Consider the following 10,743-nt stretch of genomic DNA (forward strand, 5'->3'; position numbering starts at 1 on the left):
AAATCTTTGGATGGTGCGATCAGACACTGACCTACTCTGACCTTGGAGTTCAGCTTGTCGCTCATTGGAAGATTTCTTTGGCTCTTTTTCTACATTTATTGCTCTGCTTCTGTATAATCTGGGATGATTTTCCTCTTGTGGCTGCATCCAGGGAGGTTGGAAACCATCCCATGAACCTCCTAATAATATTTGCAACTGTTGTCACAGGAACATCAAGATGCCTGGAGATGATCTTATAGCCTTAACCTTTAACATGCTTGTCTATAATTATCTTTCTTATCTCCTCAGACAACCCTCTACTTTACCTTCTCTGGTCCATGTTCAGTGTGGTGCACACGATGATACCAAACCGCAGAGTGACTATTTTATCCATTTCGATAGGCAGAATGTCTGATTCAGGAGATTGAAGACACATGTGATGCTAATTCAAGAAAGCAATTTGTTTGAAATATCACTACAATCAAACTATTGCTAATATTTTTTAAGGGTTACTGTCACGAACTGAGGATTGGATGGGACCGCTTGCCAATGGCCATTGGTAACCCTTTCAGTGGTATGATATGGGCCATCTTGGAAAAGCAGTCTACCACGACCCAAATAGTATCATAGCCATGGCTGTCAGGTAGTGCAGAGATAAAATCCATGGTGATGCTTGTCCAAGGTGACTCCGGAACAGAAAGGGGAAGAAGAAGTTTGGCTTGGAGGTTGTCTTGAGACCTTGCGCTGGACACAAACATTGCAGGCTTGAATATATTTATGGATGTCCAAAGCCAAGAAATGCCACCAATAACTACGAGACAAGAGGGCCATGGTCTTCTTGATACCCATATGTACGAAAAAGTTGGAATTGTGAGTCAATTTAAGGACTTTGATATGAAGATGAGCGTCAACAAAAGAACAACCAGGGGGTGGGGTTTTGACTGGCTGTTGGCTTGGTCAGAGCCAGGATCTTGAGTGGACTACTAATGGGCCAGACTTCTCCAGTTGGGCCGGAATCTAAACAATCGAAAGATCTTGAAAGTGCATCAGTCCCTCAATTTTTTGTCACGAGTATTATGCAAGAGAAAAGGCCACAAGGGAGGGGTGGGAGAATAAAGGAAATGTATGACAGAAAATGGATATGGATAAGTCGAAAAATTATGATATGCGCACTGGACATAAATGAGGAGCCTAATATCCTGTCCAAGCTGCTAGATATATAACAAGGTGATTCAAACTTGTTAGAGATATAAATTGAAAAGGATTTGTATCAAGCGCTAAGGACAGTCGGTAGGACATATACTGTATGTACTTGATATTCTCTCATTAAACAAATAGATATGATGTTTAAGGGGTGTGTTTAAATACTTTCAATAGCAAATCATATGGTTTTTAGACAGAGTGGACCAATTGGGACACCTTTCAACTGTGCCCTGCCAATCGATGCATCACATTTATGTTGATTTATTTGGTCTATGTTGATTATGTTCACATGCATATGTATCTTCCTTTTGTATCATATCTATTTGTTTAATGAGAGAATATCAAATAAAGTTTGTTTATTTTAACAGCTTGTCCACATAGAGTACATGTCCTACCGACTGTCCTTAGTGCTTGATATAAATCCTATTCAAGTACTACAAGTATATTAAATGAGAGGTACAATGTAGAAAATGATATGAATAATTCAAATTTATTTAAAACATGAAATCTAAATATCAAAATGCACATTGGCAATGGGTCACCTGGAGGGGACCATGTACCTGCAGGACCACATGCAATCTAATCTGCAAATCTGTTGTGAGTGAAATCCAGAATATGTCTCTACTCGTTTCATCATTGACTAATTTAATCAGGGAAACCTTGATGTTTAAGAGGTGTGTTTAAATACTTTCAATAGCCAATCATATACCTTTCAAAGATTTTGCATGTTAAATATTCTACATGACAGATTTATTATTTTGCACATAAGTTAATACTGGCTGTTTTTGGTAGCTTATTTGCACACTGAAATTTAAAGGTCATATTTGTGTGCTCCATGAAAACGCAGCCAGTATTAAACTTGCAAAATAATAAACTAATATACACCCCTTGCATTGCAACATGGTTTTGTCTAGAACATTTAAGTAAGAAAACTTAATTAAATTCTTGTATAAGTTCCTTAATGAATCAGGCCCCTAATTTTCTACGTATCCAGCTAACATACTGTAGGCCGCAAGTGCATGTGATTAGATAGACTACTACTATGGAATCCCAAGTCATTCTGTCTTTGATCTTAAAGAAACCAAAAACGAGACTGATTTGTCTGCACTCTCCAAAGGGTGGGGGAAAGGGATGGGAGTGCTGCCACTACCTCGTGTGAAGAGAAGCCTGTGCTTCACAAATTATAACATCCAAAAGTATACAAAGGAGGTGGGCGCAAGTGGTAAAGGGTAAATTGTATACACCAGGAGACAGACAATATACAAAGTGTCAGACGTATAGTCCTACCCCACGCCTCTTGGGGAATATCACTTGTATGTAAAAGTACGGACTGAAGTGTTCAGATGGTACAATTCTCTCCCAATGTAGACAAGTATACTCAAATGATGTCTTAGGTCCTCCTCACCATGGATGTATCATATAAAGGAGAAGAAAGACAAGAAGGGAAAGCGCTCATAGTGTAAAAACGATAACGCTATTTATTGGATAAAAGATTAAAAACACTCACATTGAGTATTAGCATATGTTCCTGTAAAGGTTTCTTTTCAATCTCCTCATATGCTCCCAGGATAGTGCGGTATTAATAAACCTCCGTTTCTCTGATGAACATGGCTGTCCTCAACATCAGAGAGCCGGTGAAGACTCTGTGACGTCAAGGGGGCGTGTTTCCTACGTGGATGGTTCTGATTGGCTCAACACGTTTCGTCACAGGTTGTGACTTCATCAGGGGACATTTACATACAAGTGATATTGCCCAAGAGGAGTGCGGTATATTATCTGTATCCTGGTGTATGCAATTTACCCTTTCCCACTTGCACCCACCTCCTTTGTATACTTTTGATCTTAAAGGTCTGTGAATTGGCTTTCAATGTAATGGTTTTTTTTTTAGTGACTTATCATCTCCTCTCCATTCAAAGATGATATCAATGAATCTCCTCCAGAGGACCAAGTTTGCAACCAAGAAAGGATCTGCCCAGATGGATTCCTCCTCCTCCTATCTGCTCATAAGGAGGTTGGCATAACTTGGTGCAAACTTGGTCCCCACTGCAGTCCCTTGTACTTGTAGATAATAGACTTCCTCAAACCAATAATGAATGTGTGTAAGTATGAAACCTATACCACTAAAGATGAAGTCAATTTGTTCTTTTGGTAGCATTTTTTCTTTTACCAGGAAAAGCCTAACACTATCCATCTCTTGTGTATGATCTACGTACGTGTATAAGGCCTGAACATCCCTGGTGACCAATGTAAAATGCTTTTCCCACTTTATCTGATCTGGAACCTTCAATATTTGGGTAGTATCCCTGATATAGGATTTCTGTTTTTGACAACTTCCTGTACAAACTGATCGATGTATTCTGACAGAGGGGAAGTAAGTGAGTTTATCCCAGAGATGATTGAGCATCCAGGTGGATTTGCTCGATCCTTACGCACTTTCGGAAAATAGTAAAAGACAGGTAACTTAAGATGTGTCACAGAGAGGAATCTAAATTTATTCTGTGCTAGTATTCCTTTGTCCAAACCTGACCTTAGCAGGATTTGCATTCCCTTCTTAAAATTGTTTACAGGTTTCCCAGGGAGTATCCTGTAAGTATCACTATCTTTCAATAGGTTGTTTGCTTTCTTCAAGTAATCCCTTTTGTCCAGTATGACCAAGCCTTCCCCCTTGTCAGCTGCTTTTATAACCACTGGTTATTTGAAAGTTTCTCCAGGCTTTCCCTTTCTTTTTAGTTAGATTATTCCTGTGCTTCCCTTTACTTCCTGTCTTATCCAATGCTTGTAATTCATCATCCACCACATTCTGAAACACAGTTATGTAACTCCCTTTGACAAAAGTGGGATGAAAGATGGAGGAGGGTTTCAATTGTGTGTGTTTCTAAATGGACACATGTGTATTTGATTGCACTGTCCTATCTTCCTTGGCAAAGTGCTTCTTAAGTGTCAAGTTGCATATGAATTTGTGTACGTCATTATAAGTATGAAACTTGTCTAGTTTGTTTTGAGGGGCAAACGTCCTTTTTGCAGTAGTGATAACTAACCCTCTGTTAGGTTTAAGGAGCTAAGATTGAAAATCCCCTTCATATCTGTATCTTGTATGTTGGACTGGCCCATCATTTCTTCTTGTTTTTTTGGGTTTCTTCTTCTCTCTTTCCTCATCTGATGAGACGTGTCTTCTTCTCTTTAATGTCACCGGTTGTTCCAGGGAGGTATTTTATATCTGTCTGAGTCCTACAAAATATTGGGATTAAGTTGGAGTGTCCTTACAGCTAGAACTGTAAAGAGTGGTGTCATCCTTGTTTAGCCGGAGATACAGAACCATACATGTACCAGTTTCATATATTACTGGTAGGTTGAGTTTCTCATATATTTTTCTCATTTTTTGGGGGTTATACATCCCATTCTTTGCATGGGACTGGTGGATTCATTCTCCTGCCTGAAATCCTGTTTGTGATCATACTCATTCCTTTCAATTTTTTACTATCTAGATTCTCAAGTACCCTGTAGTCATCATTTTCTTTAAATTGTTTCAATTTCCTGTATATTTTTTACATTTTTAAATCTAAACTGTTAAATTCACTCTGTCTTTGTTGAACTAATAGACTTATAAGAGATAAGTAACAATGGTCCAGCACCTTTTCCACAAATTCCTTACTATCAAAATTCTGGGTTGTATTTTTTACAATCCTAAGACCCCTAGATATGAGTGTGTTGTCCCTATCCAATGTCAGTGTGGTTGTGTCCCATCATAATTTTACTTCTGTGATGAGCATTTTCTCTAAAGGTTAAAATGTATCACAGAAATTTGTTTCATTAGCCTTGTGGCTATGATATTTAAGGATATAATAATGATTTGGTAGTCAGGGCTCTTTATTCCCTCAACATTAAAAAAGTGTCTGACATCTTGATATGTAAATATATTTTGGATAAGTGGTGCTGCACCAAAGAATATAAAGACAGAAACCAGGAGTTACAGAAAATAGTGAGATCCGTAGGGTGCTCCTCAGGGAAAGGGGGGGGGGGGAGGGTTTGGGATGCTGCCACAGACCCTAATGGGGGTCTCTAAATTCCTCTAAGTACATAAAACCAAAAGTAATTTGCAAGGGAAAAGGCGCACAAGGGGGGGGGGGGGGGGTTAGAATGAGAGAAAATGGATATAGATAAGCACAACCAGTATTTTTAAATGAGAGGTACAATGTAGAAAGTGATATCAATAATTCAGTAATTCAAAATTCCTGATGAAGTTATCCAATGAGCAAACGAGTAGAGACATATTCTGGATTTCACTCACAATGGATTTGCAGATTATATTGTATGTGGTTCTGCAGTTGCATCATCCCCTCCAGGAGACCCATTGACAATGTGCATTTTAATATTTAGGTTTCATGTTTCAACTTCGTTTGAATTATTGATGTCACTTTCTACATTGAACTGAGGAAGAATTAGGAACTTAATCCACTCCACGTGAAGAGGTCCTACCTGCAACCGAACTGGACAGGTGACACAGATAATGGAACCGTTGGAGACCTGATTATCATCATCTACAGTCTGTGCTAGAGGATGCTGCAAGGGATGAGCAGAGAGAAGGAACTTGGTAACTAGAAAAGCAGAAATAAAGTTCCCGGCAGAGTCCACAAGCGCATCTAACTGGAGGGGACCATCTGGGTGACTGGCATCGTATTCTTTCATCGGGCAGGGAGTAAGAGTCTTGGATCCTAGGATGACCCGTCTGTCATTGCCTAGGAGGTGGCATTTTCTGGGCCTCTCTGGTAGGTAAATAACAAATGGCCAGCCGTCCGCAGTATAGACAGAGATGGTTCTTAATACGTCGATCTCGCTCTTCTTGAGAAAGGGGAGAGCGGCCAATCTGCATAGGTTCTTCAGTAGCCAGTGCAGGGAACTGAAAGCGAGGTGCCAACCGAGGAAATGAACGTCAGCCCCTCTTGAGTGCGTTCCTTATGGTGGATATCCACCTTAATGCAGAGGGAAACCAGGTCATCAAGACTTGCGGGTAGATCGCGTGAGGCCAAATTGTCCTTAATGCAGTCAGATAGACTTTGCCAGAAGGTGGCTACCAGAACCTTATTCCACTTATGTTCAGAAGTCGAGATCCGGAACTGTACTGAGTACTGTACTGCTGAGAGTGACCCTTGATGGAGGGCCAGGAGACTAGAAACTTTTAAAGAAGAACTGCGTCATCTAGCTCCCAAAGAGGAGTGGCCCAGGCAAGGGACTGGCCGGTGAGAAGAGAGATGATACAGGCCACCTTGGTTCTCTCAGTAGCAAAGTTCTCAGGAGCTAACTTCAATTGCATGGCTCATTGGTTCAAAAAACCTCAACATGTTTTCAGGTCGCCATCATACTTTTCCTGGGCAGGTTTACAAAGACCCCTAGAACAGGCAGGGCTTGTGGGAGGAGAGGAAACTGTTGGTGTTGCTTGGCATGTGGATAAAAAACCTTGGAGAGAATTCAGCTGGGAGACTACTCCTTGAATGCACGGTAAGAGCCGCGTTTGGTTGGATTCCTGCTAAGCTACGCGCTGGGTCAAGTGGATCAGGAGATCTTGAGCAGAGGATTCACCTTGTCCATCAATGGTGTCAGAGTATACTGTCATGAACTGAGGATTAGATGGGGCCATTTGCTGGGCTTAATGCAACTGAACAAGGAGGTGAAGAGTCTAACACACCCTTGGTATTCACCAGGGACCCCTGCAAAGAAGTATGGACTTGGTTGCAAGGGTGCAGAGGTTGCGGTTCTCTGAAAGCCAGCGAAGTGGTGGGTGAAGTTAGAGGAGTCAAGCGATTAGGGTCAGAACCATTCAGGCAGTGAAGTACAGGAGATGTCCAGAGATTGTCCAGGGAGTCAAAACCAGAGAGATCCGAATTAGTGATTAGAATTTCTGCCTTACAGCACTGTGGTCATGAGTTCGATTCCCGACCATGGCCTTATCTGTGTGGAGTTTGTATGTTCTCCCTGTGTTTGCATGGGTTTCCTCTGGGTGCTCCGGTTTCCTCCCACACTCCAAAAACATAATTGTCTGCTAACAAAAAAATTACCCTGTCTGTGTGTGTTAGGGAATTTAGACTGTAAGCTCCAATGGGGCAGGGACTGATGTGAGTGAGTTCTCTGTACAGCGCTGTGGAATTAGTGGCGCTATATAAATAAATGGTGATGATGATGATGATGATGATGATAACCCCAAATCACAATCCAAAGGAAAAGTCAGGAACAAGATGGGTCTGGAGTCGAAGGTACACAGAAACAGGGAAGCAGGATACAGGTAAGTGGAACAGGCAGAGAACACGCTGGAGCTAGGTTTGACCTAATACTATTTATAGGTGGAGAGAGGCCTGATTGGCCAGTAGCGAATTCAGCCGGTCGAACGGGATGCAGTGCCTGCTACGCATGTGCCCACTATGTGCCGGACTGAAAAGAGAAGTGTCTTGCTGCCTAGTGAGCGGGACGTGCCTGGCAGGAAGAGGCAGACGGACGTCCACGGCACACGGAGAAAGTGCGGGGATGTCCCCTGACAGGTACCAACAAATCTATCCAGCCAATTTTAGAATATCTTTGGAGAATAAACAATAATTTAACACTGTTTTTCACTCTTTCTTTGCTTTATTCTACAACATACCAAAGCCATACAAGTATACATGAGACAATATATTTTCTTTACATCATTTTCAGGAGGAAGGAAGTATTGATTCAATAGGCTGTAAGGGTACCAATACATTTGTTCACGTCTGTATGTGTCTAATCTCTCACATAAAACACACTACAGTGGCTGGTTACTTCTGGCCAGGGCCTGATCAACCACTAGGCTGATCAGGCTGCAGCCTGGGGCGCTGAGTCCTGGGGGGCGCAGCGCGGCAGAATTGCAAGATGTTTTCTTTCTTTCTTTCCTTCAAATGCCGGCGATCGGCTTCTTTCTCCTCTAATGGGGCAGTCCCTGTCCTCAAGGGGGCGGTCCCGCATGCTCCTGTATCCAATCATGCAGCCAACAGCATTCGACGCTGTTAGCTGCGCTGTCAGTGTGGCTGCAGTTTATTGCTTAGTGTGGTCACGTGAGATCTCACATCTCACGTGACCACACTAATCAAACAGAGCGCGCCCCCAGTGTAGTAGCCTAGGGCGGCTGTGACCCTTAATCAGGCCCTGCTTCTGGCTTCTCCAGTCTGGTAGTGGTGTTGCTGGAAGCTGTATGTGGTCCTCCATTGTCCTGTGAGCTGACACATGTCCTGCTTGTGCACTGATGAAGCGTAAGAAGCATTCATGGAACCATGAAATATTCAACAAATGAAGTTTGGAATTCTGGTAACACTTGTGTTCAGCAGAATTCTGTCTGTGCGCTCAAAGCAGCTACGTTCATGTGTGCCAGCAGGTATGTGACAACAACATCACAAACCACTTGTATTGAGTATGTTATAAAATTATAATACATTCACATACACTATTATTATTATTATTATTATTATTATTAATTTTTATTTATAGGGCGCCACTAGGTATCCGTAGCGCCGTACAGGGACAAACAAGTACAATACAAGGTGAGACAGCACGATACAGTAAACAAAATGCACAGTAACTCCGAGATCTCAAAGCACAGCTAGAGGGGCGGGGAGAGGGGAAGGTCCCGCATACGGCGGAGCCCAAGAGGGCACGGAGGGCAGGGAAACCCCCAGAGAGGAGGGAGCAAGAGGGAACGGGGAGGAGGAGGGCAAGGTAGCTGGAGAGCAGAGTTAAAGTGAAGACAGGAGGAGAGATGACCCTGCTCGAAGGAGCGTACAATCTAAGGGGTGGGGTAGACAGACAGAGAGACACGAGGGAGGGAGAGAAGGAGGATAAGGGAAGGGGAGTGAAGGGGAAGAGGCAGAAGAACAGGTAGGGAGTTAAGTGGGAGACTGGAAGGCTTTAAGAAAAAGGTGGGTTTTTAGAGCCCGTTTGAAACTGGACAGATTAGGGCAGGTTCTGATAGAGGGAGGGAGCTTGTTCCAGTGGAGGGGGGCAGCGCGGGCGAAGTCTTGGATACGCGCATGTATCCAAGAGTACAGCCTACAATTTATGGGGAGCAAAGACAATTGTATGGTCCAAGGCACAGTCCTCTAACAAACCAACATAGGGGTGGTCTCAGGACCTATTCCAGGGTTCCCCAAAATCATCCCAGAACTTTACATGTATAAAAATCAGTGAAAGGACATTGTATGAGACCTAATAATTCCCAGAGATGCTTTCAGTTTACTGTTTTGGATTTACTCTATTATGTTGACACATATATTATACTGTATATCATTATCATCACCATCTATTTATATAGCGCCACTAATTCCGCAGCGCTGTACAGAGAACTCATTCACATCAGTCCCTGCCCCATTGGAGCTTACAGTCTAAATTCCCTAACATACACATACACACACACACACACACACACACACACACACACACACACACACACAGATTAGGGTCAATTTGTTAGCAGCCAATTAATCTACCAGTATGTTCTTGGAATGTGGGAGGAAACCGGAGCACCCGGAGGAAACCCACACAAACACGGGGAGAACATACAAACTCCTCACAGATAAGGACATGGTCAGGAATTGAACTCATGACCCCAGTGCTGTTAGGCAGAAGTGCTAACCACTGAGCCATCAGGGTCACAGCCACCATGTGGTCTTAAAGCATAATCCACTTTTCTGAATGGTAGTGAAGGCCCCCTGTATAATAATAATGAAAAAATCTCTGAATCCCAGTATCTGCCGATAATCTGTTGTCATGTGAAGTGTGTAAATACCCGGCGCCGGAGGCCGAACTAGTGACCTGTGGACCCCGATGCAGGGAAGCGGGAAGGAGGGAACCTGGGCCCACAGCTCACTATCAGTCACACAGCAATGTTGGTCAGAGGGTTGTTGTCTTGTGTTAGCTGTGTAGAGGGTGGTAATAGGGTAACTTAGCGAGATTAAGATGATGGTTGAGGAATATTATAAGCTTGTCTGAAGAGGTGGGTTTTCAGAGAACGCTTGAAGGTTTGAAGACTAGAGGAAAGTCTTACTGTGCGAGGGAGGGAATTCCACAGAGTGGGTGCAGCCCGAAAAAAGTCCTGTAACCGGGAATGGGAGGATGTGATGAGAGTAGAAGAGAGACGCAGATCTTGTGCAGAACGGAGTTGCCGAGTTGAGAGATATTTTGAGACAAGTGAGGAGATGTATGTCGGTGCAATTTTGTTGACGGTCTTGTATGTTAGTAGAAGAATTTTATATTGGATTCGTTGAAATACAGGCAGCCAATGTAGAGACTGACAGAGTTACTCAGCAGATGTAAAACGGTTTGCAAGGAAATTCAATCTAGCCGCTGCGTACAAAATAGATTGTAGGGGTTCAAGTCTGATTTTGGGAAGACCAATAAGGAGGGAATTGCAATAGTCGATGCGGGAGATGAGTGCATGAATTGATGTTTTTGCGGTGTCTTGTGTGAGATATGTGCGTATTCTGGAAATGTTCTTTAGGTGTATGTAACATGATTTAGATATAGAGTTGATGTGGGGAATAAACAACAGTTGTGAATCAAGGA

Source organism: Mixophyes fleayi, chromosome 3 (genome assembly GCF_038048845.1).
Source record: "Mixophyes fleayi isolate aMixFle1 chromosome 3, aMixFle1.hap1, whole genome shotgun sequence".
NCBI classification, from domain to species: Eukaryota; Metazoa; Chordata; class Amphibia; order Anura; family Limnodynastidae; genus Mixophyes; species Mixophyes fleayi.